The sequence below is a fragment of the Sus scrofa genome, chromosome 11 (genome assembly GCF_000003025.6).
Source record: "Sus scrofa isolate TJ Tabasco breed Duroc chromosome 11, Sscrofa11.1, whole genome shotgun sequence".
NCBI lineage: Eukaryota > Metazoa > Chordata > Mammalia > Artiodactyla > Suidae > Sus > Sus scrofa.
The window spans coordinates 19384116-19406950 of record NC_010453.5 but is presented as its reverse complement, the minus strand read 5'-3'; the positions used below and the strand labels follow the sequence as shown (position 1 = coordinate 19406950).

Genomic DNA, 22835 nt, shown 5'->3' with positions numbered 1-22835 from the left:
GAACTCCCTGATTTGTTTTTGTTTTTATTTTTTTGCTTTTTAGGGCCACACCCGCAGCATGTGGAAGTTCCCAGGCTAGGGGTCAAATCAGAGCTAGAGCTGCTGGCCTACACCACAGCTCATGGCAACGCCGGATCCTTAACCCACTGAGCAAGGCCAGGGATTGAACCTGCATCCTCATGGGTCCTAGTCAGGTTCCTTAACCGCTGAGCCACGAAGGGAACTCCAATTCTGATTTTTAAAATGCCCAATCCATTGTGAAAAAGAGAGAGCAGTATAAAAAGAAAAAACAATCACATAAACGCCTGCCATTAGAGATAACCACTTTAAGTTTTGACACTTTTCCATCTCTTTTCCTATACGTATACAGATTTCAATATAGTGAAATAATACCACATCACTTATTTCCCCCACCAAATTAAAACTTCTTTGTAAACATTTTAAATGACTACAAAATGTGTAATATCAGCTATATCTTTCATATTTGAAATCCTCATTGCTAGACATTCAGGTGTTTCTATTTTTTTTTCGGTCATAAAGAGCACTCTAATAAATTTCTTTGTGTGAAAATGCTTTTATCCACTTTTCTGAACTTTTTAAATAATGACATCCTAGCACTGCAATTATGGATTCAAAAGATACGGCCATTGGAATCAGTTGTGAAGGCTTTCGATCCATATTCTTCAACTGTTTTTTGAAAAAAAAAAAAAATTTTTTTACTCTCACAGGCAATCCATGAGATTTCCTATCACCTTACCCTTAAGCATGGTTTTTTCCAAATCTTGTTATTGTCATAAGACAAAAAGGCATCTGAGTGGCATTTAATTTTCATCCTTTGCATATTAATGGAGCTTTCCATTTTCCTCATTGCATTAGCCATTTATAATTTTGCCTTTCAAATTGTCTGTGTGCCTCTTGAAAGGCGCTTTTCTGAACGAATTTTAGGAAGTAGTCTTCTGGCGAGGCTCCTGCTGCAGTTTTGCCGGCCCTTCAACAGAGGCTTCTATTCTGAGTTAATGAGACCACACATCTTAGAGCTGTCCCAGAATCTGCTCACTTACAGTTCTGCATAGAACAAATTTTGATACATCAGGTGGATATATTTAATTTAGCTAAGTCTGAAATCAGTTTTTTTTTACAGAATGAAAAGAAAGTTCTCACTTCAAAAAAAAAAAAAAACATAATAATACGACAAAACTTTTGTGAGGAAAGAAGATTGCTCTTTACCTCCAACATAATTTTGGCATAAATGTGCCTAGTGCTTTGCTGCATGTATTAAATTCGGGACACAGGAAATTAAAAATCATAGATTTTCCCAATTGATTTACGCTAAAATTCACAGCTATAGTAAAACAAAATCTTGTGCCTTGAATAAACCTTAGAGGTCTTCTCATCAAACACCTGTGTGTTCAGACAAGGAAAACATCCACAGAAATGATTTTAAGGTGGCGGTTAGTGACAGAGCTCAGTTTTAGAGCAAGCAATAGACTGGTTAGCCTTTGGAGGGATATTGGTGATAGGAAACAGGTTAGGGGAACCCGCTGAGTATAGCGTTAGAGCGAGCAATAGACTGGTTAGCCTTTGGAGGGATATTGGTGATAGGAAACAGGTTAGGGGAACCCGCTGAGTATAGCAAACAAAGACCATGCAACTATGCCTCCTTTACTCTGCCTCTTTTCCACATCCCCCTTTGCTAATCCCCGTCCATCCCTGCCCTCAGACCCAGAGTCACAGTGGGAGAGGTGTGCTATGCTTTTCCCAGGATGGCCCTTGCCCCTCCCCTCCTCTTCCCCTCCCCTCCCACCTCCGGATGTCATCTGTCTCTTTCCCTCTCTGTTGTCATCCTTCCCTGTCCATCTGTTCCTCAACCTAAAAATACATTCGACTTTCCTTTTTGTTAAAAAAAAAAAAAAAAAAGGCTTCATTCTAGGCTTCTTTAACTAACATTACCCGATTTGTCCCCTTTTCAAAGCTCCTTGAAATGTACACTGTGTTTTTCTTTTCCTCCAATTTCCTTCCCACACACTCATGCATTAAGGTAGCTGCTGCTCAGACTCTACCCCAACCTCCAATTAGGTTTGCCTGTTCTTGAACTGCACATAAATGGCCTCATACAGTGTGTACTTTTTTGTGTCTGGCTTCTTCCACGCCTTTATTTTTTCTTTTTTATTGTGATAAAATACACATAACATAAAATTTACTGTTCTAACCACTTGTAAGTACAGAGTTCAGTGGCATTAAGTACATTCACATTGTCATGCAGCCATCACCATCTGTCCACAGAACTTTTTCATCTTTCCAAACTGAAACGCTATACCCAGTAAATAATAACTCCCTTTTCTCCCCTCTCCTCCAGCCCCTGGTAACCTCTATTCTACTTTTCTGTCTCTATGAAGTTTCCTAGGTATTTACATAAGTGGAACCATACACTATTTACCCTTTTGTGTCTGGCTTAGTTCATTTAGCATAATGTTTTCAAGATTCATCAATACCATAAGCAGAACTTCATTCCCCCTTTTAAGATGATAATATTTCATTGTATATATACATTGTATATATACAATGAAACATATATATGTTGTTTATCCAAAAGCAGACATCTAGGTAGTTTCCACTTTTTGGTTATTGTGGATAGTGCTCTATGAACACTGGTATGCAAGTATCTGTTTGCGTCTCTGCTTCCCATTCTTTTGAGCAGTGGAATTGCTGATTCATATTGCTATTGAGCCCAAGCCCATACTGCTCGCCACACAACAGGCTACTAAATCTAGCGATGAGTTGTTGTGGGAAAGAATACGATGTTATTCAGAAAGCCAGCAGGCTGAGAAGGTGGTGGACTAGTGTCCCAAAGAACTGTCTTCCCCAAGTTAGAATTCGGGCTGCTTTTATACTAAAAGGGGAGGGGTAAAGCCCTGGTTCTGGCCAGACTCTGCAGGGGATGTGTTCATTTCTTTCCTCCTGCAGCCGTTCACAGGTGGACCTGGTGGGAATGCTTCCCGCAAGCTAAATAAAGGTGTTGTAGCTTAATGCTCATTACCTGGGAGGCAGGGTTCCCAGAGATGGGCTGTTATGTGTAATTTAAGTTAATAGGCAACATCCCCTTAGTGATTAACTTGTAATAGAATACACAGCTTCTTCTCCATTACAATATGATGGTTCTGTATTTAACTGATCAACGAACTGCCAAACTGTTTTCCACATGGTTGCATCATTTTACATTCCCATCAGAAATGCACTTTTCACATCCTCATCCACACTTTTCTTTCTTTCTTTCTTTCTTTCTTTCTTTCTCTCTCTTTCTTTTTTCCTTCCTTCCTTCCTTCCCTCTTTCCTTCCTTCCCTCCTTTCTTTTATTTTGTCTTTTCTAGGGCCGCACCCGAGGCATATGGAGGTTCCCAGGCTAGGGGTCGAATCGGAGCTGTAGCCACTAGCCCACGCCAGAGCCACAGCAATGCAGGATCCAAGTCGCATCTGCAACTTACACCACAGCTCACAGCAACGCCGGATCCTTAACCCATTGAGTGAGGCCAGGGATTGAACCTGCAACCTCAAGGTTCCTAATCGGATTCGTTCACCACTGAGCCACAATGGGAACTTTTCTTTCTTTCTCTTTCTTTCTTTTTTTCTTTGTTTCTTTCTTAATAGCCATCCTAATGAGTGTGAAGTGGCCGCTTGTTGTGGTTTTGATGTGTGCATTTATTAAAATGCTCTCTGTTCTTGGTTCCTGCTTTCATATTGATTCTTTGTTTACTTTTCATTCTTTTTGGCTGACTCCTTCTCCCTCTGCCTCTTTAATTTGGGTTTCCCTGGGCTCTGGCTCAGCCTCTCCCACCTTCTTTGCATGCAGTCCCCAAAGGTTTCATCCGCTTCCCCACTTTTGTGGTAGAAGTATCACACCCAAATCTGGTAACTCCCAAATCTGTATTTCTGTAGTCAGGACCTCTTTCTGAGCACAGTCTTGCTTTATATCATCTTCTTTGAAAAACGAAAGAGTGCAAAGTTTAAAACTTGATTAAACATATGGACACATTGATGGTCTTTGTTGCTGGTGAGATTAGGCAGTGAGGAAGAAAGGAAAGACTCACATTTCTTTTAAAAGCACATAAATGTACTATTTTAAAAAAAAATAGACTATCTTTTAGAGCAGTGTTAGGTTCACAGCAAAACTGAGCCAAAGGTACAGATGATACTCTCTCCCCCCATCTATATACAGTCCCCCCCACATCAAACTCTCCCATCAGACTGTTGTATTTACTACAATGAATGAACCTACACTGATGCATCGTTATCACCCAGGTTTCATAGTTTACATTAGGATTCACTCTTGGTGCTGTACCTTCCAAGAGTTTGGGCAAATGTATAGTGACTTGTAGCCACCATCGCAGTATCATACCAAGTAGTTTCACTGCCCTAAAACCCTCTGTGTTCCACCTGTTCATCCCTCCCTTCCCCCAGCCCCAAGCAACCACTGGTCTTTCTACTATCTTCATAGTTTTTGCCTTTTCCAGAATATGATATAGTTGGAATAACAGAGTAGGTAGCCTTTTAAGACTGGATTCTTTCACTTACTAATACGCTTTTATGTTCCCTCTACGTCTTTTCATGTCTTGATAGCCCATTTCTTTTTAGCCCTGAATAATGTTCCATTTGTCTGAATGTACCACAGTTTATCCATTTACCTTCTGAAGGACATCTTGGTTGCTTCCATGTTTTGGCGATTATGAATGAAGCTGCTATAATTATCTGAGTGTAGGTTTTTGGGTGAACATGAGTTTTCAACTCATTCGGGTAAAGTCAAGGAGTATGAGTGCTGAATCAAATGGTTAAGAGAGTGTTTAGTTTTACAAGAAACTGTCAAACTGTCTTTCAAGGTGGCTGTATCATTCTGTATTCCACTAGCAATGAATGAGAATTCCTGTTACTCCATGCCCTCACTAGTATTTGGTGTTGTAGTGAAAGAAAGAATAAACAAGCTAGGCTTTATTAAAACTTAAAATTTTGGTTCTCCAAAAGACACTTGCAAGAGAATGAGAAGACAAGCCACAGACTGAGAACATATTTGTGAAAGACATATCTGATTAAAAGACTGTTATCCAAAATATATAAAGAACTCTTAAAACGCAACAGTAAGAAAACCAACAACCCAATTTAAAAAAATGGGCAAGAAACCTGAACAGACACTTCACTAAAGAAGATACAGAGATGGCAGATACACATATGAAAAGATGCTCAATATAATGTGCTATGAAGGAGTTGCAATTAAAATGATACCCTATACATTTATTAAAATGGCCACAATCCAACACAATCATTTTTAAGTTACAGTTCACTAGTGTTCAGTATATTCACGCTGCTGTGCAACCAATCTCAGGAACTCTTTTGATCCTGCAAAACTGAAACTATGTAACTATGGCATCATGACTGTGCATTTCGACTTCCATTCAGCCTCTGGCAACCACCATTCTACTTTCTGTCTCTATGAATTTGACTACATTTGATTCATATAGCAGAATCATTGTTAGCTGTCCTTTGAGGACTGATTTATTTCACTTGGCAAAGTGCTCAAAGTTCATCTATGTGGTAGCATGTGACAGGACTTCCCACATATTTAAATTTTTTTAAGTATTGATATTTTCAATTAGGTAATATATGCTGTGCTCTTTGTTCCACTGGCCCCCAAGCATGCGTTCCCTACCCTTCTGCCCCTGCTCTAAGTCCCGGGAGGCTGACCTCTACAGATTGCCATCCCCTTGCTCTCTGGTTTCTGGCAGCATTTGGGTTGACAAATGGGCAGCAGCACCAGGAGACTGAGGGGCCCGAGGTATTTATTCATTTATCCCCCACCCCCCTCCCCGGACAAGCACTCCCTTCCTGCCTCATCACTGTTCAGGCAGCTGAGGCTCTTCCTTCCTCTTCCTCAGCACCAGCTCACTGCATTCCCTTACCACTCTTCTCCAATCTAACTGCACCCCCTTGCCCCTGCAGGCCTAGGGTCGGGCCAACTTCCTGCTGTTGCTAGTCCAGGCACGCTTTCTCATCCTTTGTTTTTTTTTTTTCCCCCGGTTCCTTTAGCCTCACCCATACATCGGTAAATTATCTCTTTATTAAAGTCTCTTCATTAAACCCTTTTGAGTATGCCATCTGTTCATAGAATTTCTGCTGTGATCCTGAGTCAAACACACGTGGCTGTATTTAAAAAAAAATTAATGACGGAGAAAGCTAACGAGTGAAAAAGAATTCTTTCTACCCCCCAGGCTTTAATCCCCTTCCATTCCAATCCAATGCCCTATAGCCACTTACTTGTTTGGGCTTTTTAGTGAGGGCAGGGGAGTGGGATGATCTCGATCTCACCTCCTGGGTGAATTCTAACTGGTCTCAGACAGTCACATCAAATCCTCCCTTGCTGGTACCTGGTTCAGAAAGCCAGGCCTAAACTGCCTGTGCAGGGTTTCACCATCCCAGGGACCAGACTGCAAATGTGCTCATGAGTCACTGCCATGACCCAGTTCAGGCCAATGAGATGCAAGGGGAAACTGACTGGGGGATTTCCTCTCAAGAGAACCATGATTGGAAATGAGGCCCAGAACTGCACGAACCAGTCCAAGAAGTCAAGCAGAGGGCGCTGAGCCAAGAGAACAAACCAGGGAAACAGAGCTGGGCCGGTGGCTTAAGCCACTAAAGCTAAACTCTAACCCAACCAGCCTCTTTACTTTGAATTATGAGATCTGAGCAATTTCATGATTATCTGTTTATACACAACAACAAAAGCATCTTAACCAATAATGTAGACACTGTAAAATACTCATATCCAAATGGGATCATATCATAGATATTGTACTGAAATTGCTTTTTTCACTAAACCATATATTCTAAACTTCTTTCAAGTAAGCATATTTGTTCTGCTTCATTATTTTAAATACTGGATAGAATTTTGTCAAAGGAAAACATCATAGTTCATCCTTTCCTCTACTGAAGAACATCTGGGTTGTTGGCAGCTTTCCCCTATTACAAACAGCACCACAGTGGTGACTATTTTGGAGTTTTTTATTAATATGTATATAAGACAAATTCCTTATAGAATTGCTTGGTCAGTCAGTCTGAGAATTTAAAATGTTCATAAATACTGCTATATTGTCTTCCAAAAGGTTTCATCAATTTACACTCTTATTAGGAATATATGAGCATAGGAGTTCCCTTGTGGTGCAGCAAGTAAGGACCTGGCATTGTCACTGCAGCAGCTTGGGTCACTGCTGGCATAGCTTCGATTCCTGGCCCAGGAACTTCCACATGCCAGAGGCACGGCCAAAAAAATAAATAAACAAAAAGAATATGTGAGCATACTTGCAGCAACATGGATGGACCTAGAGATTATCATATTTAATGAAGTAAGTCAGAAAGAAAAAGACAAACACCCTATGATATCACTTATATGTGAAATCTAAAATATTACGGAAATAAATTTATCTGTGAAACAGAAACAGACTCAGTCATAGACAACAGATCTGTGGTTGCCAGGGGATGAGGGAGTGGGGTTGTGGAGGGGTGGGGGAGGGAAGAGTTGAGAGTTTGGGATTAGCACATGCAAACTATTCTACATGGAATGGATAAACAACAAGGTCCTGCCGTGTAGCACAGGGAACTATAGTCAATATCCTGTGATAAACCATGATGGAAAAGAGTATGAAAAAGAAAGTATATCTGTATGTGTGTGTGTGTGTGTGTGTGTGTGTGTGTGTGTATAACTGACTCACTTTGTTGTACAGCAGAAATTAACACAACACTGTACCTCAACTATACTTCAATAAAATAAATTTTAAAATAAGAATATGTAAACATACTTATTTCATCACATCCCTTCCAATACTGGATATGATAAAAAGCTTAAATTAAACCTTTTTAACTTTTTTATAATCAGATGAACTTTTTATAAAGTTTTAACTTCTTTTCATAATCAGATGACAATTACATTCATTAGCATATTGATATTTTACTCATCAGTGAGATCAAAGCATTTTTTATGGTTGTTGGGCAGAGTTTTTTTGGTAAACTAAATTCTTTGCCTACTTTTCTATTTAATTTTATTTTTCTTATTGATTTAAAGTAGCTCTTTATATATATTTTTCAAGCACTTACTTGCTATAGGTGTTAAATTTTGTCCTCGTGCTTTTACTAATCATTTTAGTTTATGATCTGTTTTTCATGAGAAAGTTTTATGCAATCGAATGTGTTGATGCTGATGTTTTCAGGACATTGTTTTATGCATAGAGTTTGTAGAGTTCATCCCTCACTCCAAGGTTATTACTTAAATTCACCAACATTTTCCTCTAGTAATTTTATGGGTTAATTTTCACATTTAAGTCTCTGATCCAAGCTAAAAATTTTTTTTCTATACAAATCAATACTCTGATTTTTTTTTGTTACAACAGGCATATATATGACAATGTTTAAAAAATATTTAAAAATATGATCACTAGCTAGTATACTACAGATATATCTTTCTATGAAAATCTTGACACAAACAAAACCAATAACAGATGTAGTTTTAAAACATCAATATGGCAAAAGAATGAAACTAGGCTTCTCATATTTTGCTTTGAAATTTGAAAAATCACCATATGTGAGTCTCCCTCTGCTATGTCTAAACTGCTTTTCTACGTGTACACACTGTTCTGCATACAAGGACTGCCAGCTTGTTGTTGGAGACTACCTCTCCTTAAGCTCAGTATTAATCCACGGGGCGGGGGGGGGTGGAGGGGGGAAGAAAAAAAAAAGGAAGAAAAGATGTCAAGAGAAAGAGTAATGAAGTAAGATTAAAAACCCACTGGGAGCAGAATCAGTATTTACTGCCAGGCAGCAATAATTCTTGAAACATCTGGGCTGCCCAATAATATGATTCATTTCTCGACTCCCACGCCATAAAAGCTCTTCAAAGCTCTCTGCCCCTACAGTCCAAAGCCCCAGAGTGTCTCCCCTACACACAAAGTCAAGAGCATGAACTCTGGAGCCCAAGTGCCTGATTCACACTGGACTCTGCCACTTAACCAACTGTGAGACCTGGTACAGTGCTTAAACATTTCTGGACCTCAGTTTTCTCATCTGTAAAATGGGAATAATAATAGTAATGCTCACCCTGTACAGATGTCCTGTGGATGGATTCTCTGAAGTAATACACATCAAGCACTTAGCATAGTACCTGGAATATAATAGTGCTCAGTAAGTATTAGCTATTTTCATTATCAGAGCCTAATACGTCTCCCTGACCATCAAGTCTGTTGTAAAAGTCCAGGAATATAAGAAAGTTAGGAATTATGAGATATTCCAATTGTTTTTTTGTTGGCAGTTTTGGGAAGGTCGTGCAATCCTGCATTTCTACTTTGCTAAGCTATAATATGTGGATGATTAGTTTCTTATTATACAATTAACTAGTAATTATAAAGTGCAGCAAAATATGCAGTTTGAGGGCTACTATTCCTAACGTGGTTTTTATTCACCTGACTTAAGACATGCTGTTTTTTCTCCCACTGACTCAGGGCTTTACTCATTACCATCGTGCAATAAAATTAGGGAAAGTTGTAGCATCATTCCAAACTTGCTTATTGATGCTAAGATTCCACAGGGTGAAAAAAAAAGTCTTAGTCATAGGAAGGCAATGGCACCATAAAGGAAAGGAAAGTTGCCTTATCAACTCTGCAACTGAGGTCTATTTTCCGATAATAATTCTCTCAACAATCTTATGAAGTCAGCACTATAACGTTGTCCCATGAAGTTCCTCTCTTGTAGAAAAAAACGACAACTTTGCAAGCTCACATCACTAGCAGGGATCATTAGGGCTCACTTCAGAAAACTGTGTACCGCATTTATATGTAGATAAAAGTTTTTATCCTTTTTTAAAAAATATAGTAATGCAATTAAAATGGACAAAGTTTTTTTTTATTCTTTTTTGTGTGTAATATGCTTCATCTTTGGTGCACTCCATTATGGCTGAATTCTTTGGCTCGTTTCTTAAAATTCACTACTTTATACGTGGATGTGTTTATTTTGCTATTTGGTTTATATACTAGGATTTTATTTCAATGATGATATTTTTGGTTTTCAAGGGTGACAACTGACTCTTTCATGAGAAGCTGCCTGCTGTGATGGGTATGGTATCTTCTCATATCTCTGAAGTTATTAGCTATAGTTAATTATAGTTAATTTAAAATTTTACTTGCTCTATTAACTGTTTCCTCTGGCATTCATGCTTTTACTTATTGTGTTTGGTGCCTGTCTTTCATGGTATTGGTTTTCTGGTGATTCTTGGTTTGCGGCTTGTCTTTGTTTGAGCAGCCCTGTCTGTGGGAATTGGTTCTGTTCCTGGGAGCTGTCTCTGGCCACTCTGGGCAGGCCAGGGCACAGGAGCTGGGAGGAGCTCTCCAGCCCTCTCCTACTCTCCCTGGAACAATGTTTCTCAACCCTGTTTTCATTATGTCTTCCTAATGACACTCATCACTGCCTGGACCCAGTGAATTTTTATACACAGGTATGCTGTAGATCGGTTTATTTACTGTGGTCCTTTGGAAGGCCACAAATTATTGCACTAAGACTTTTTTTTTTTTTTGGTCTTTTTAGGGCCGTACCCACAGCATATGGAGGTTCGCAGGCTAGGGGTCGATTCAGCGCTACAGCTGCTGGCTTGCACCACAGCCACAGCAATGTGGGATCCAAGCTGCATCTGCAACCTACACCGCAGCTCACAGCAACGCAGCATCCTTAACCCACTGAGCGAGGCCAGGGATCGAACCCGCAACCTCATGGTTCCTAGTCGGATTCGTTTCCGCCACGCCACAATGGGAACTCCCTTAAGAGGGTTTTTGGTAACTCTATCCCCACCCCACCCCCACTCCCAAACCAATTTTCACCACACTGGGAGTAATAAGTACACACCCCCAGCTGAAGATGTGTGCTCTGAAGAATGTCTCTGCCTTTCTGCACCAAGTGTTCTGAGGTAAATGCTCTTACTGCCTTCTCCTTAGAAGGCAGCTGCTCAAAGAAGCCTCCTGCTCCTTTATGTAATACCTTGGAGCTTAGAGCATTCCAGCACGCCCTGAGTCATTCCTAGAGTCTGTGATGCACTAGGATGTCTAGTTGTTGGGTATTTTACATGTGTGATATATATATATATATATATATGGGGGAGAGAGAGAGATTATTTCGTAGAGCAGTTTTAGGTTCACAGCAAAATTGAGCAGGAAGTAGAGACGGTTCTCACAGACTCCCTCCCCACTGCTCTCCCACCAGCTCTCCCACCACCAACACCCGCATGACTGTGTTCCTTCCAATGGTTACAATCTGCACGAGGTCTTAAGCTGATGTTTGCTCTATTAATCGGATGACCTAGGTCTTCAGCAATTCTGGATTTTTTCAAAAACTTGGACTTACTGGTAGCACATTTTGTTATTTTCAAGCAATGGATAAATTATTTGTCTTTATAGTTTTTGTAATTTTGAGGGGCTGGGCAAGGTGGGTGGGGAGGTCTTTCCTTCTTATAGTTTATGCCTCAAGTCAGTCTTCTAGAAAGATAGTTCTACCAGGATTTTAAAGAATGGAGGTTAGGAGTTCTCTTGTGGCACAGGGGGTTAAGGATCTGGTGTTGTCACTGCAACAGCTTGGGTCACTTTGTGGCACTGGTTTGATCCCTGGCCCTAAATAAATAAATAAGAGGCTGGAGTGATCATTAATTTCCACAGACTTATTTAAAGTTGTACCAGTGATCCTCCAATTTATAACAGTAATTCTTCTAAACGCTAAAGGGCAAGTAAATTATTCTTAACTAAATATTCAACATTTGGGGGGGTTGGGTTTTTTTTTTTTTTTTTTTTTGTCTTTTATAGGACCGCACCCACAGCATATGGAGGTTCCCAGGCTAGGGGTCAAATTGGAGCTGTACCTGCCAGCCTACACCACAGCCACAACAACGCCAGATCTGAGCCATGTCTGCCACCTACACCACATACCACAGCTCACAGCAATGCTGGATCCTTAACTCCTGAGCGAGGTCAGGGATCCAACCCACAACCTCATGGTTCCTAGTTGGATTCATTTCCGCTGCGCCACGAAGGGAACTCCCCCAACATTTGTAATAATAGTATATGTTAGCCTATGTATGATAAAGTAGCATGGTTCTATTTTTGTGAGTTCTTTCTTTAATGTACTATATTTATGATTGTTGGAGCTTATGATATATTTAATTTATACAGTGTTTAAAATTATATATCAATACTATACATTTAAGCAAATTTATAGCAGAAGACCACAAAGGTCACTAAATTCTATTTCCATTGCTCCATATTCACTTTAATCTGTCAGTATATATGTATACATATTTCATAGTTCTAATATTTTATGCATACTATTTTTGCCCGGTTTTGTTACTCAATGTGTGTGTGGGGGGAGTCTTGTGTGTATGTTTACTTATATTTCCAAGTCTACAAAGCTGTCATCTTTACTGTTCCTGTAATCATTATACAGGATGGAAATCATCATGTTTCCTGATAGCTTGTTAGTACTAAGAATTAACGATTTTTTTTTTTTTTTTTTTTTGCTTTTTAGGGCCACTCCACTGCATATTGAGGTTCCCAGGCTAGGGGTCGAATTGGAGCTACAACTGCCAGCCTGCACCACAGCCACAGCAACGCCCGATCCGAGCCATATCTGGGACCTACACCACAGCTCATGGCAATGCTGGATCCTTAACCCACTGAGCGAGGCCAGGGACGGAACTGGACCTCATGGTTCCTAGTCAGACTCATTTCCCCAAGCCACGACGGGAACTCCCAAGAATATTTTTATATTGTGTCAGAGCATGAATACTATCAAGCAGCTTTCCAAAAAAAAAAAAAAAAAAAAAAAGTATACCAATTTACAATGCACCTTTCGCCCTGTCAAACACTGGGCTTAAAATTTTTCATCCTTCTGGAAGTTTTTAAACTGGTATTTTTTTCTGTTTTACATTTGTGACTGCATTTTCCACTCAAGGACTTCCTGTCTGTATTGTCCCATGCATAAACGTGTTTGTGGCAGATTTTGCTGTCCTAATCCGTCTGTACCAACCTAACCATCCTACGCATTCTTCTCTGACACTCCTCCCATGGAGAGACGAGCTCTACACTCTTCCCCGTGATTCTGGGTGGCCTTGTGACTCTGGCAGAAGTGACCCTATGCCAACTCCAAGGCTAAGTTTAAAATAAAAATGCAATACAGTGTCTGCTTGGGTCAAAATAAGTGTATCAAGTTATACACTTGCTCTTAGAAGGGAGCCACCTTGCTGTGAGAAAGCCCAAACCACGGTGCAGAGGTCCAGGTGGAGCAGCAAGGAGGGCCTCGACCCACAGTCCCAGCTGAGTTTCAGTACAAAGCCGGCACCAAGCTGCGAGCCAAGTGAGCGAGTCATCTTGACTCACCAGTGCTCAAACTAGCCGCGCAGGGATAGGCAACCCTGCTGAGCTCTGCCCAAATTAGACTCATGAGCAAAATAAATCATTGTTTTTGTTTTAAACCACAAAATCTGGGGCTGGTTTTTTACCCAACAATAGATAACTGATAAAGTGTGGATGTCTGCTTTAAGCCACTTACCAAGTGCAATGTGGAATGCTGACCTGTGGTTAACTCTTCATTTGGAAGAGTCATTTAAAAAAGAAAAAGAAAAAAAGTTGGTGTTCCCAACGTGGCGCAGAGGAAATGAATCCGACTAGGAACCATGAGGTCTCGGGTTCGATCCCTGGCCTCGCTCAGTGGGTTAAGGATCTGGTGTTGCCGTGTGCTGTGGTGTAGGTCACAGAGGCGGCTTGGATCCTGCGTTGCTGTGGCTGTGGCGGAGGCTAGCCACTACAGCTCCAATTGGACCCCTAGTCTGAGAACCTCCATATGCTGCAGGTGTGGCCCTAAAAAGAAAAAAATAAAAGGTCAGAGAGAGTTCCCATCATGGCTCAGCGGTTAACAAACCCAACCAGCATCCATGAGGCAGCTGTGGCTCCAATTCGATCCCTAGCCTGGGAACCTCCATATGTTGAGGGTGTGGCCCTAAAAAGCAAAACAAACAAACAAACAAAATATATATATTTTTTTCTTTTTATTTCCCCCTGTATTAGCTTCTGTTTTAGATATTTGCTTTATTTCTTGGAGGCATTTAGATTTAATATTGTTACTACTGTATGTGTCAGTATAGGTTTTACCATCTCATAGTAATCCTGTTTCTTACTTGTACTGTTTTGGTTTCAAATCTGTTTTACCCTTACTATAATAGTAACTCTGCTTTTGCTTCTCCTTCTCTCTCTACTGTCTCTCATTTATTGTGTTTTGTTTTTGGACAATCATGTTGAAACTCAGACCATCTCTTGATAGCCTTCTTATTTCTGGTTCTGAAGATAATGATAGAAACAACAATTTTTAGCCAGAAAAGCACAAACATAGCTATCGATTATATCTCTTATTTTTATTAGATTTCCTGGAAATTTGAGGATCTTCAAAGCCTTGAAATTTGCACTTTTTAAAAAACTTCTTGGCAGTTCCCCGGAAGGCTCAGTGGTCAATGAACCCAAATAGGATCCACGAGGAGGCAGGTTCCATCCCTGGCATTGCTCAGTGAGTTAAGAATCTGGCATGGCTGTGAACTGTGGTGTAGGCTGGCAGCCATAGCTCCATTTCAACCCCTAGCCTCGGAGCTTCCATATGCCGTGGGTGCAGCCCTAAAAAGACCAAAAAAAAAAAAAATTATTTAACAAGCCACTTTGCACTCATTATAGAGAATCATCAACATTATGATCAATACTAGATTTTCTAAAGATGAAGGTGACCAATTCTATATAGGAATAGTGTTTCGAGCTTTTGCAAAAGTCAATAACGTCCCTAAGGCTATTTTATTGTTCAGTTTTCTATTCAATAGTATTTTGTATGTATTACAACTGATTTTATATGGTGTTGCCCAAGTAGTGAAAAACATGACCTCATTATGACTGCAGGCTTTTAAACTGCTTTCAAAATTTTCTTTTAAAGAAACATCTCCTTTTGTTGAAACTTTATAGCATTTATATTCTGTACTATTTGAATATCGTCTGTCTTATACAGTTCCTCTGTTTCACTTGTGTAATACTCTTCTCTTCCCAATCATATTTGTCTATTACTCCAAGGCAGGGATCTTGCTTCACACTCCTTTTGTTTTGTTTCTGCAACTTTGCACAGAGTAGGTGCTCAGTAAGTTCTTCTTAATTCGAGTTCTCCAAGCTGCCCAAAGGTGACTCCTAAAAGAGTGTGGGTAACATTGTGTATTACCACGTGTATGAGAGAGTTTGAAGTGTATGCCTATAGGAGGCTGGATAATAATCCCTAGAGCCTATAAATATTACCTTATATGGAAAAACTGTCTGTGCAAATGTGATTCAGTTAAGGACCCTAATTTGAAGATTATCCTGGGTTATCTGGGGGGCCTTAAAGCACATCGCTTGTGTTCTTATAAAAGAGAGGCAGAGGAATGGATATTTCAGAGAGAGAGGGTTGAGGGGAGAGAGAAAAGAAGAAAAAAAAAGGAGTAGTGGAGAAGGAGAGGAAGAAGCAGAGAATTATTTAGAGATGCTGGACTCGAAGATTTGAGTGGTGAAGCCACAGGCCAAAGAATGTCAAGAACCACCAGAAGTAGGAAGAAGAGTCAATGAAAGGATTCTCCCTTTGAAGGGAGTGGCTCGCAACACCTTGATTTCAGTCTGGTGATACTAGGTCAGAACTACTGTCTTCCAGAGAGAATACATTTCCACTACTTTAAGTCATCACATTTGTGATAATTTGTTAGAGTAGCCATAAAAAATGAATATGATTCCAATCCATTAATACTTTATCAGTTATTCAGGAGATTTAAGAATCATACATCTGGGAGCTCCTGGAACATTTTAATCTTCTAATTTGGACCTAATGACACCATCGTAAGAAGCCACTCTGCAGCATCCTTCAATGGACATGTCATCAGCCACACCGGGTCATTTTTCAATGAGGCTCAATCATATGTAGACCAGCAATGCCCACATTCACTGCCTCTGTCTGTTCTCTGTAGGTTCTGTCCACCTCTCAAATTCTCTGACCAGTCCGTAGGCTATAGCCTTTAATGGTGTCCTGTGTGATGAGAGCAGTGTTCCTGGATATAGTAGCAAGAGTCACCTTTGGTATCTACTCTGAAAACAAAGGATTACATGGAAGTGACCCATTGGTAAAGTGGGAGGCCTTCAAACCCACGAGAAAATTCTGCTAGCTTTCTAAATAAAACTGGCTTTAATTATGTGGTTTTAAGAAGCCTATGGAAATATTCTGTCTTCAATAAAACCGGAGTTAAGTCATCCTGCTTATAAAATGCCAATTGAGTGAAACCTAAAAACGGAATGCAGCTACACCGGTAAGGTACATCATTTTCCTGCTCACAGAGATTCGCACTTGACAGAGAGTCTTTGTGTTTCAGTTACTTTAGAACCAGCTGGTGGCCCCATGGGCACAGCTGAGAGATGCAAGGTCTTCACTCTTATTGAAGCACTTTTTATTTTTTAAAGGTTTCTTTGTTGTATTTTGTTTTTAAAACCAGGAAAGCAGCTTGCATCCCCAAGGTCATTGGCTCCCTCTCAGGTCTCTTCTTTTCACGACCATATTGTTTTGTTTTGTTTTTCTTTTACCTAGGAAAAAACTCAACCACAATGTAATGTTTATCCTTCAAAATAGCAGCCGAGAAAAGCACAGGATGTGTGAGCCTAAAAACACTCTTTTGGCTTCCTCTTCGTGTGTATTTGTGTAGGGGTGTGTGTGTGTGTGTGTGTGTGTGTGTGTGTGTGTGTGTGTTGGGGGGGTGGGAGGAGATCCTCAGTTTTCCCCCAAAGGGATCCTGCTATAGTAACATTCTTCAGTTTGACTCAACAAAAGTTCTCCAAATGAGAGCAGCATCACCCTGGGACCATAACCTTGTCTATTCTGTGCATTTTAGCTCAGGGTTTAGCAATGATTCTTCACTCTCATCTTCTTCATTAAGTCATGACATCTAGTGGGCTAGTTTAGGCTCTCTCCTCGGTTGTTCAAAAATTCCATTTGGATCATGAACACCAGAGCTTCTGAAAGACTGGCTTTCCTTGGGAACTCCGTAAGCAAGACTCCTTAGAAATCTGACTTCAGTCAACTCAGCAGTTTACTTTGTTTCTGGATGCATTCCATTGGACAACAGGGTTTATTAGTCCAAATTCTTGCCTCACAGAACCACTTGTTCTTAGTGACATGTGTTCTTTTTCCCACTCCTCATATGCCTCGCCCTCTTTGCTCAATTCTTCCTTCCTTTATTTCTGTATCTGTGCATAGTCTTCTGCAACCAAGCATTGCTATTAACAAGGACTTTTCTCATCTCCATTATTTTAGATGTTACTTTTATAAAGTGTATAGGTACTGTGGCAAATGGTTTTATAAAAATTTGAATTGAATAGCTTTTTTTTTTTTTTGTCTTTTTAGGGCCACACCTGTGGCATATGGAGGTTCCTGTGCTAGGGGTCGAATTGGAGTTGTAGCCGCCGGCCTACACCACGGCTACAGCAACGTGGGATCCGAGCCACGTCTGCAACCTACACCACAGCTCACGGCAACAGCAACACTGGATCCTTAACCCACTGAGGGAGGCCAGGGATCAAACCTGTGTCCTCATGGATACTAGTCAGATTTGTTTCCGCTGAGCCACGATGGGAACTCCTGAATTGAATAGTTTTGATCAAATGCCATTAAGACTCCTTGTCTATACTACATATATATGTGTGTCTGTCTGTCTGTTACATGCACTCTAATATTCATTAAATTACCTCTAGTGTCTTAGAATGATGGTCATTCATGCTATTTCTTGGGACTGTCTATAACACAATACTTTATTATGCCTCGAAAGTATGATCTTTCTTTCTTTTTTTTTTTTTTTTTTTTGCTTTTTGGAGCCACACCCGTGGCATATGGAAGTTCCCAGGCTAGGGATCGAATCAGAGGGACAGCCCGCAGTCGATGCCACAACCTCAGCAACACAGGATCTGAGCCACGTCTGCGACCTACACCGCAGCTCACAGCAAAGCGGGATCCTTAACCCACTGAGTGAGGCCAGGGATTGAACTGGCAACGTTATGGTTCCTAGTCAGATTTGTTTCCACTGAGCCACAAGGGGAATTCCGAAAGTATCATCTCTCTTTTTGTAAAAATGTAACAGGTTCATCATGTTCAGGAAGAAATGAGTTTCAAACACAACCCAAAGAAAGGAAAAACCAATCCCGGTGCATCTGGAGCAGCACACTCCACAGACCACGCCACCCAGAACGCGCCCATCTCGTCTGATCGGGGCAGCTAAGTGGGGTCAGGCCTGGTGGGTACTTGGAAGGGAGCATACACCACAGGTAGTCTGACCCACAGTGCTGAGAAGCATCGAGAGAGTTAAGAACAACCGGGCCTCTTCTGAATAGTGCAGATTCACAGTGAGGTGTTGTCCCCTCCCTTTTAATAATGTAAAGGGTGATAACTGAGACTGGACTACTTTAGAAACATTCCTAAGTATGTGCGCATTTCTTGAACTACTAGCAATCTTTGCTTCTTTTCTATCGACTAGAGGTTTACTTGCAGTTCTATGCAATTTTGTTCTTTTGGGGAATGTCTTACTGTGTTTGTTCCTTCAATTCTTCTATGCCTAAAAAAAATTGGCTCTGACTGAGCACTTAGAAAGAGGAAGAAGATACTATTTTTTATCCCTTTGCTGTTGTCTCTGATGGAACCAAAGGCAGACCACTTCCTCAGTCCTTCTTTTAGCATCTTATCTGATTTTCTTCTGTAATATTTTTTCCCTCTGTGTGGTCTCTTAAAACAAATGGCAGTTACACATGCAATTTCTGGCTTAGGTTAGGTCCTTTCTCACGATGAATTTTATAGGCCTTTTATGTAGCGTGATCAACCAGCCCCATGAATATCCTAAGGAGACACTTGCACGTAGTATATTTAACATGCCTGAATTAGCCTTCAAAAGGTATATCCTGGCTCTGCTCTATTTTATCTGCCTAAAACACCCTTTAAAGGTAATTATAAATATAAAAAAAGAGGTTTTTCAATAAATATTTGGATCTTGGTTCTCTGGAGTTTTCATAAATCAAAACTTTCCCCCCCTTTTCTTAAATTTAGCCAGAGGAAAACTAGATGAAAGATTATACAGAAACCGTCTCTTTAGATGCTTTCTGACTCAAAGTACAAACAATTTTTCTCTTGGGTATAAGTCCTCCCTGTTATGCAATGATTCAAAGCAGAAGGAAGTTGACTGTATCAGATTCAAAGTAAAAATCCAAGTAGTTTTCTCCTGCTTTGGTGGGCTTATTTGCATGCCCCATATTCTTTTGCTGATTGGTTAAAGGGGTTTGGGACCCATTATTTCCTAACTGGGGAATAAAATAACTCCTTTTGTATCTGACTGTTTTGTAGGGAGCAAGGTGTAGGGAGCCTTTTTGTAGGGAGCTTAAACACACTTCTTTAAGACCTTTTTTTTGCCCCTGGCATGTCACACAGCACAGTTCATTTCTTATACTTTGATCTCATCTGGAGCTCTTTTGGTTACAACCTCCCAATTTGCTTTATGGCTATCATCTCACTGACGATACCTATTTTTAACAATCTCCTCTTTGGCATCCAACAACCTTAAATTTTTTTTTCCCCCAGGGCCCCACCTGCGGCATATGGAGGTTTCCAGGCTAGGGGTCTAATAGCAGCTACAGCTGCCGGCCTACCCCAAAGCAATGCCAGATCTGAGCCGCGTCTGCAACTTTCACCACAGCTTACAGCAACACCAGATCCTTAACCCACTGAGCGAGGCCAGGGATCGAACCCACAACCTAAGGATTCCTTGTGGGATTTGTTTCCACTGCGCCACGACAAGAACTCCTTAAAATATTTTTAAATAGGAGTACTGTCGCATATCTGAAGAGAAGGACACAGCTCATTTCCCCAGCCCAAAGATCTCGCAATTATCATCAAGTTTAAGAAACACAGCTTTTGAATACGTACCCTGCCTCTGCTTGCTTAGGACTATAGCAGCAAAGAGTCTGAAGTGGGCAAGACAGGTTAACTGTGCAAGTGGTTTCTAAGGGGTAATCTGTCGATAGCTCACTGTAGGGTCTTTGTGTCTATGAAGGGCTGGCAACACAGGGACAGTTTTAGCTGGGCATAGACTATCATGGAATGAGTTAATAGTCAATAGTCTCCTCATTCACACCCATGGCTGTCTGGGTTGTGCTACCACCTAGAAGCCAGGAAGACTGAGTGTGCAATAACGACCTCACTGTTCCTAACCCATTAATTATGCTGCTTTATGAAGGTTCTTCTTGCTTAATAACCATTGCCAGGTGCCATCCATGTATCTTGGGGTCCCAAGTAGAAAAGGCCACGTTAGTGATCTTTGACCACAGCTCAGTTGACCACAGTTGTGCAGGAGACCAAAAGCATTCAAGTTTTTCTTTGATTTTTGAAGATTTTTGTTTAATAATCATAAGGAAAGTAATTTTCCTGTGTCTAAATAGGCATGACCTTCCCATTAGATTGGACTGCAATCTGTTCTTAGACGAGGCAGAAAAAGAACTGTGAGAAGACTTCTTGAAGTCTTTTTCCAGGACTTTGATTCTATTAGCTAGAACACTGAACACAAGGCAGAGTCCTCTGGCTATTTAGAATGAGAACATGAGATTTTTCACATTTATGGTTTTCTGAAATTTGTCCCAAGGCAGCCAAGTTAACCCAGCCCTCATTTTTCTATTCTGACCTAGACTGAAATTGCACCTACACCTTAGATGTAATTAATGAGTATATTGAAATACAAGATACACAAAAATATTTAGAGATGTGGTATATCAAACCACAGTTAGACTTCTTAGCCATTCTCATAAAACTTCTAGACAAATTAAATTTTTTTTTTTTTTTTTTTTTTTTGTTTTTTAGGGCCGCACCTGCAGCATATGGAGGTTCCCAGACTAATGGGTCCAATCGTAGCTATAGCTGCCAGCCTACACCAGAGCCACAGCAATGCAGGATCCAAGCCACGTCTGCAACGCACACCACAGCTCATGGCAATGCTGGATCCTTAACCCACTGAGTGAGGCCAGGAATCAAACCCGCATCCTCACGTTTCCTAGTCGGATTCGTTTCTGCTGCACCATGACAGGAACTCCCTAGATAAATTAATTTTAAAAGTCATTAACTAGTTAAGGTTATAAAAATATCTCCAGGAGTTCCCATCGTGGCTCAGTGGTTAATGAATCCAAGTAGGAACCATGAGGCTTCAGGTTTGATCCCTGGCCTTGCTCAGTGGGTTAAGGATCCAGCGTTGCTGTGAGCTGTGGTGTAGGCTGCAGGCGCGGCTCGGATCCCGCATTGCTGTGGCTGTGGTGTAGGCCGGTGGCTACAGCTCGGATTAGACCCCTAGCCTGGGAACCTCCATATGTCGAGGGAGCGGCCCTAGAAATGGCAAAAAGACAAAAAAATAAAAAATTAAAATATTTCCAAAAGATAACATATGTTGTCATATGTTCCACTAATGAATGTATCTACATTTTAAGCAATATTTTCAGGGTTAGGGTTAAATGATATTCTTTTCTTTATTTTAATAAAGTACCCAGAATATTAAATAACTTAGAGGCATTCACAAAAAGTTAGCATTGTTTTTGTCTCAGCTGTGGGGAAAAGTTTAAAAATTAAGGAAGAGGAGTTCCCGTCGTGGCGCAGTGGTTAACGAATCCGACTAGGAACCATGAGGTTGCAGGTTCAATCCCTGGCCTTGCTCAGTGGGTTAAGGATCCAGTGTTGCCAGTGAGCTGTGGTGTAGGTTGCAGATGCGGCTGGGATCCCATGTTGCTGTGGCTCTGGCGTTGGTAGGTTGGTGGCTACAGCTCTGATTAGACCCTAGCCTGGGAACTTCCATATGCCTTGGGAGCAGCCCTAGAAGAGCAAAAAGACAAAATAAATAATAATTAATTAAATAAAATAAAAATTAAGGAAAAAAATTTAGGGGTCACATGGGACTTTTAATTAGACCTTAGGATAATTAATACATTTAAATATCCGTGTTAGCTGAGTATGACTCTGAGTGCTCTATATACCTGCTGCTATCACCAGCCAAACCCATTAACAAGTCCTGGGAAAGGAGTTCCCTTTGTGGCTCAGCGGGTTATGAACCCAACGAGTACCCTTGAGGATGCAAGTTCAATCCCTGGCCCCACTCAGGGGGTTAAAGATCGGGCAATGCCAGGAGCTGTGGTGTAGGTCGCGGATGTGGCTCGGATCTAGCGTTGCTGTGACTGTGGTGTAGGCCCGCATCTACAACTCCAATTCAACTCCTGGCCTGGGAACTTCCATAAGCCGCAGGTGCAGCCCTAAAAAGAAAAAACAACAAATTCCTAGGAAATAGAGTTTGGGTAATAAAGTCTAACCTTTTTTCCTTTGAGCTTCGTTTGGTTTCACTCCTTCACAGGGGGCCACCTGCAGAGCCTCCCACCTGGCCCTTCAGACCAGAGTTCCTCCTGGAAAACGGCTGCAGTGGCAGCTCAGCCGGGCTGCTTTGCGCAGGAACCAGCAGGAGGCTGCAATCCAAGATGGCGGCGGGCCGTGGGCAGGAGGCTGTGCCGGGCGCCGGAGCTGCAGCGGCAGCTGCCGGCTTGCCTGGCGTAGCTTTGCCTTGCGTCGCTCGTGGGAATACCGCCCCCGCCCTGTGACGTAATCCTGAAAAACCCCACCCATAGTCCATGCAGCTAAGTGCCACGAGCCCCAGCTTTCACCGCGATGTCCTTTGT

General features: G+C 41.1%; 1 long non-coding RNA gene across 1 annotated transcript; it reads right to left on the bottom strand.

Annotated features, from left to right (window-relative positions):
- Positions 312-22699, bottom strand: LOC102161217. Its single transcript, XR_297055.3, has 3 exons — positions 22476-22699; positions 9130-9193; positions 312-1065 (listed from the first exon to the last, which is right to left on the bottom strand). It is a non-coding gene; the product is annotated as an uncharacterized LOC102161217 (long non-coding RNA).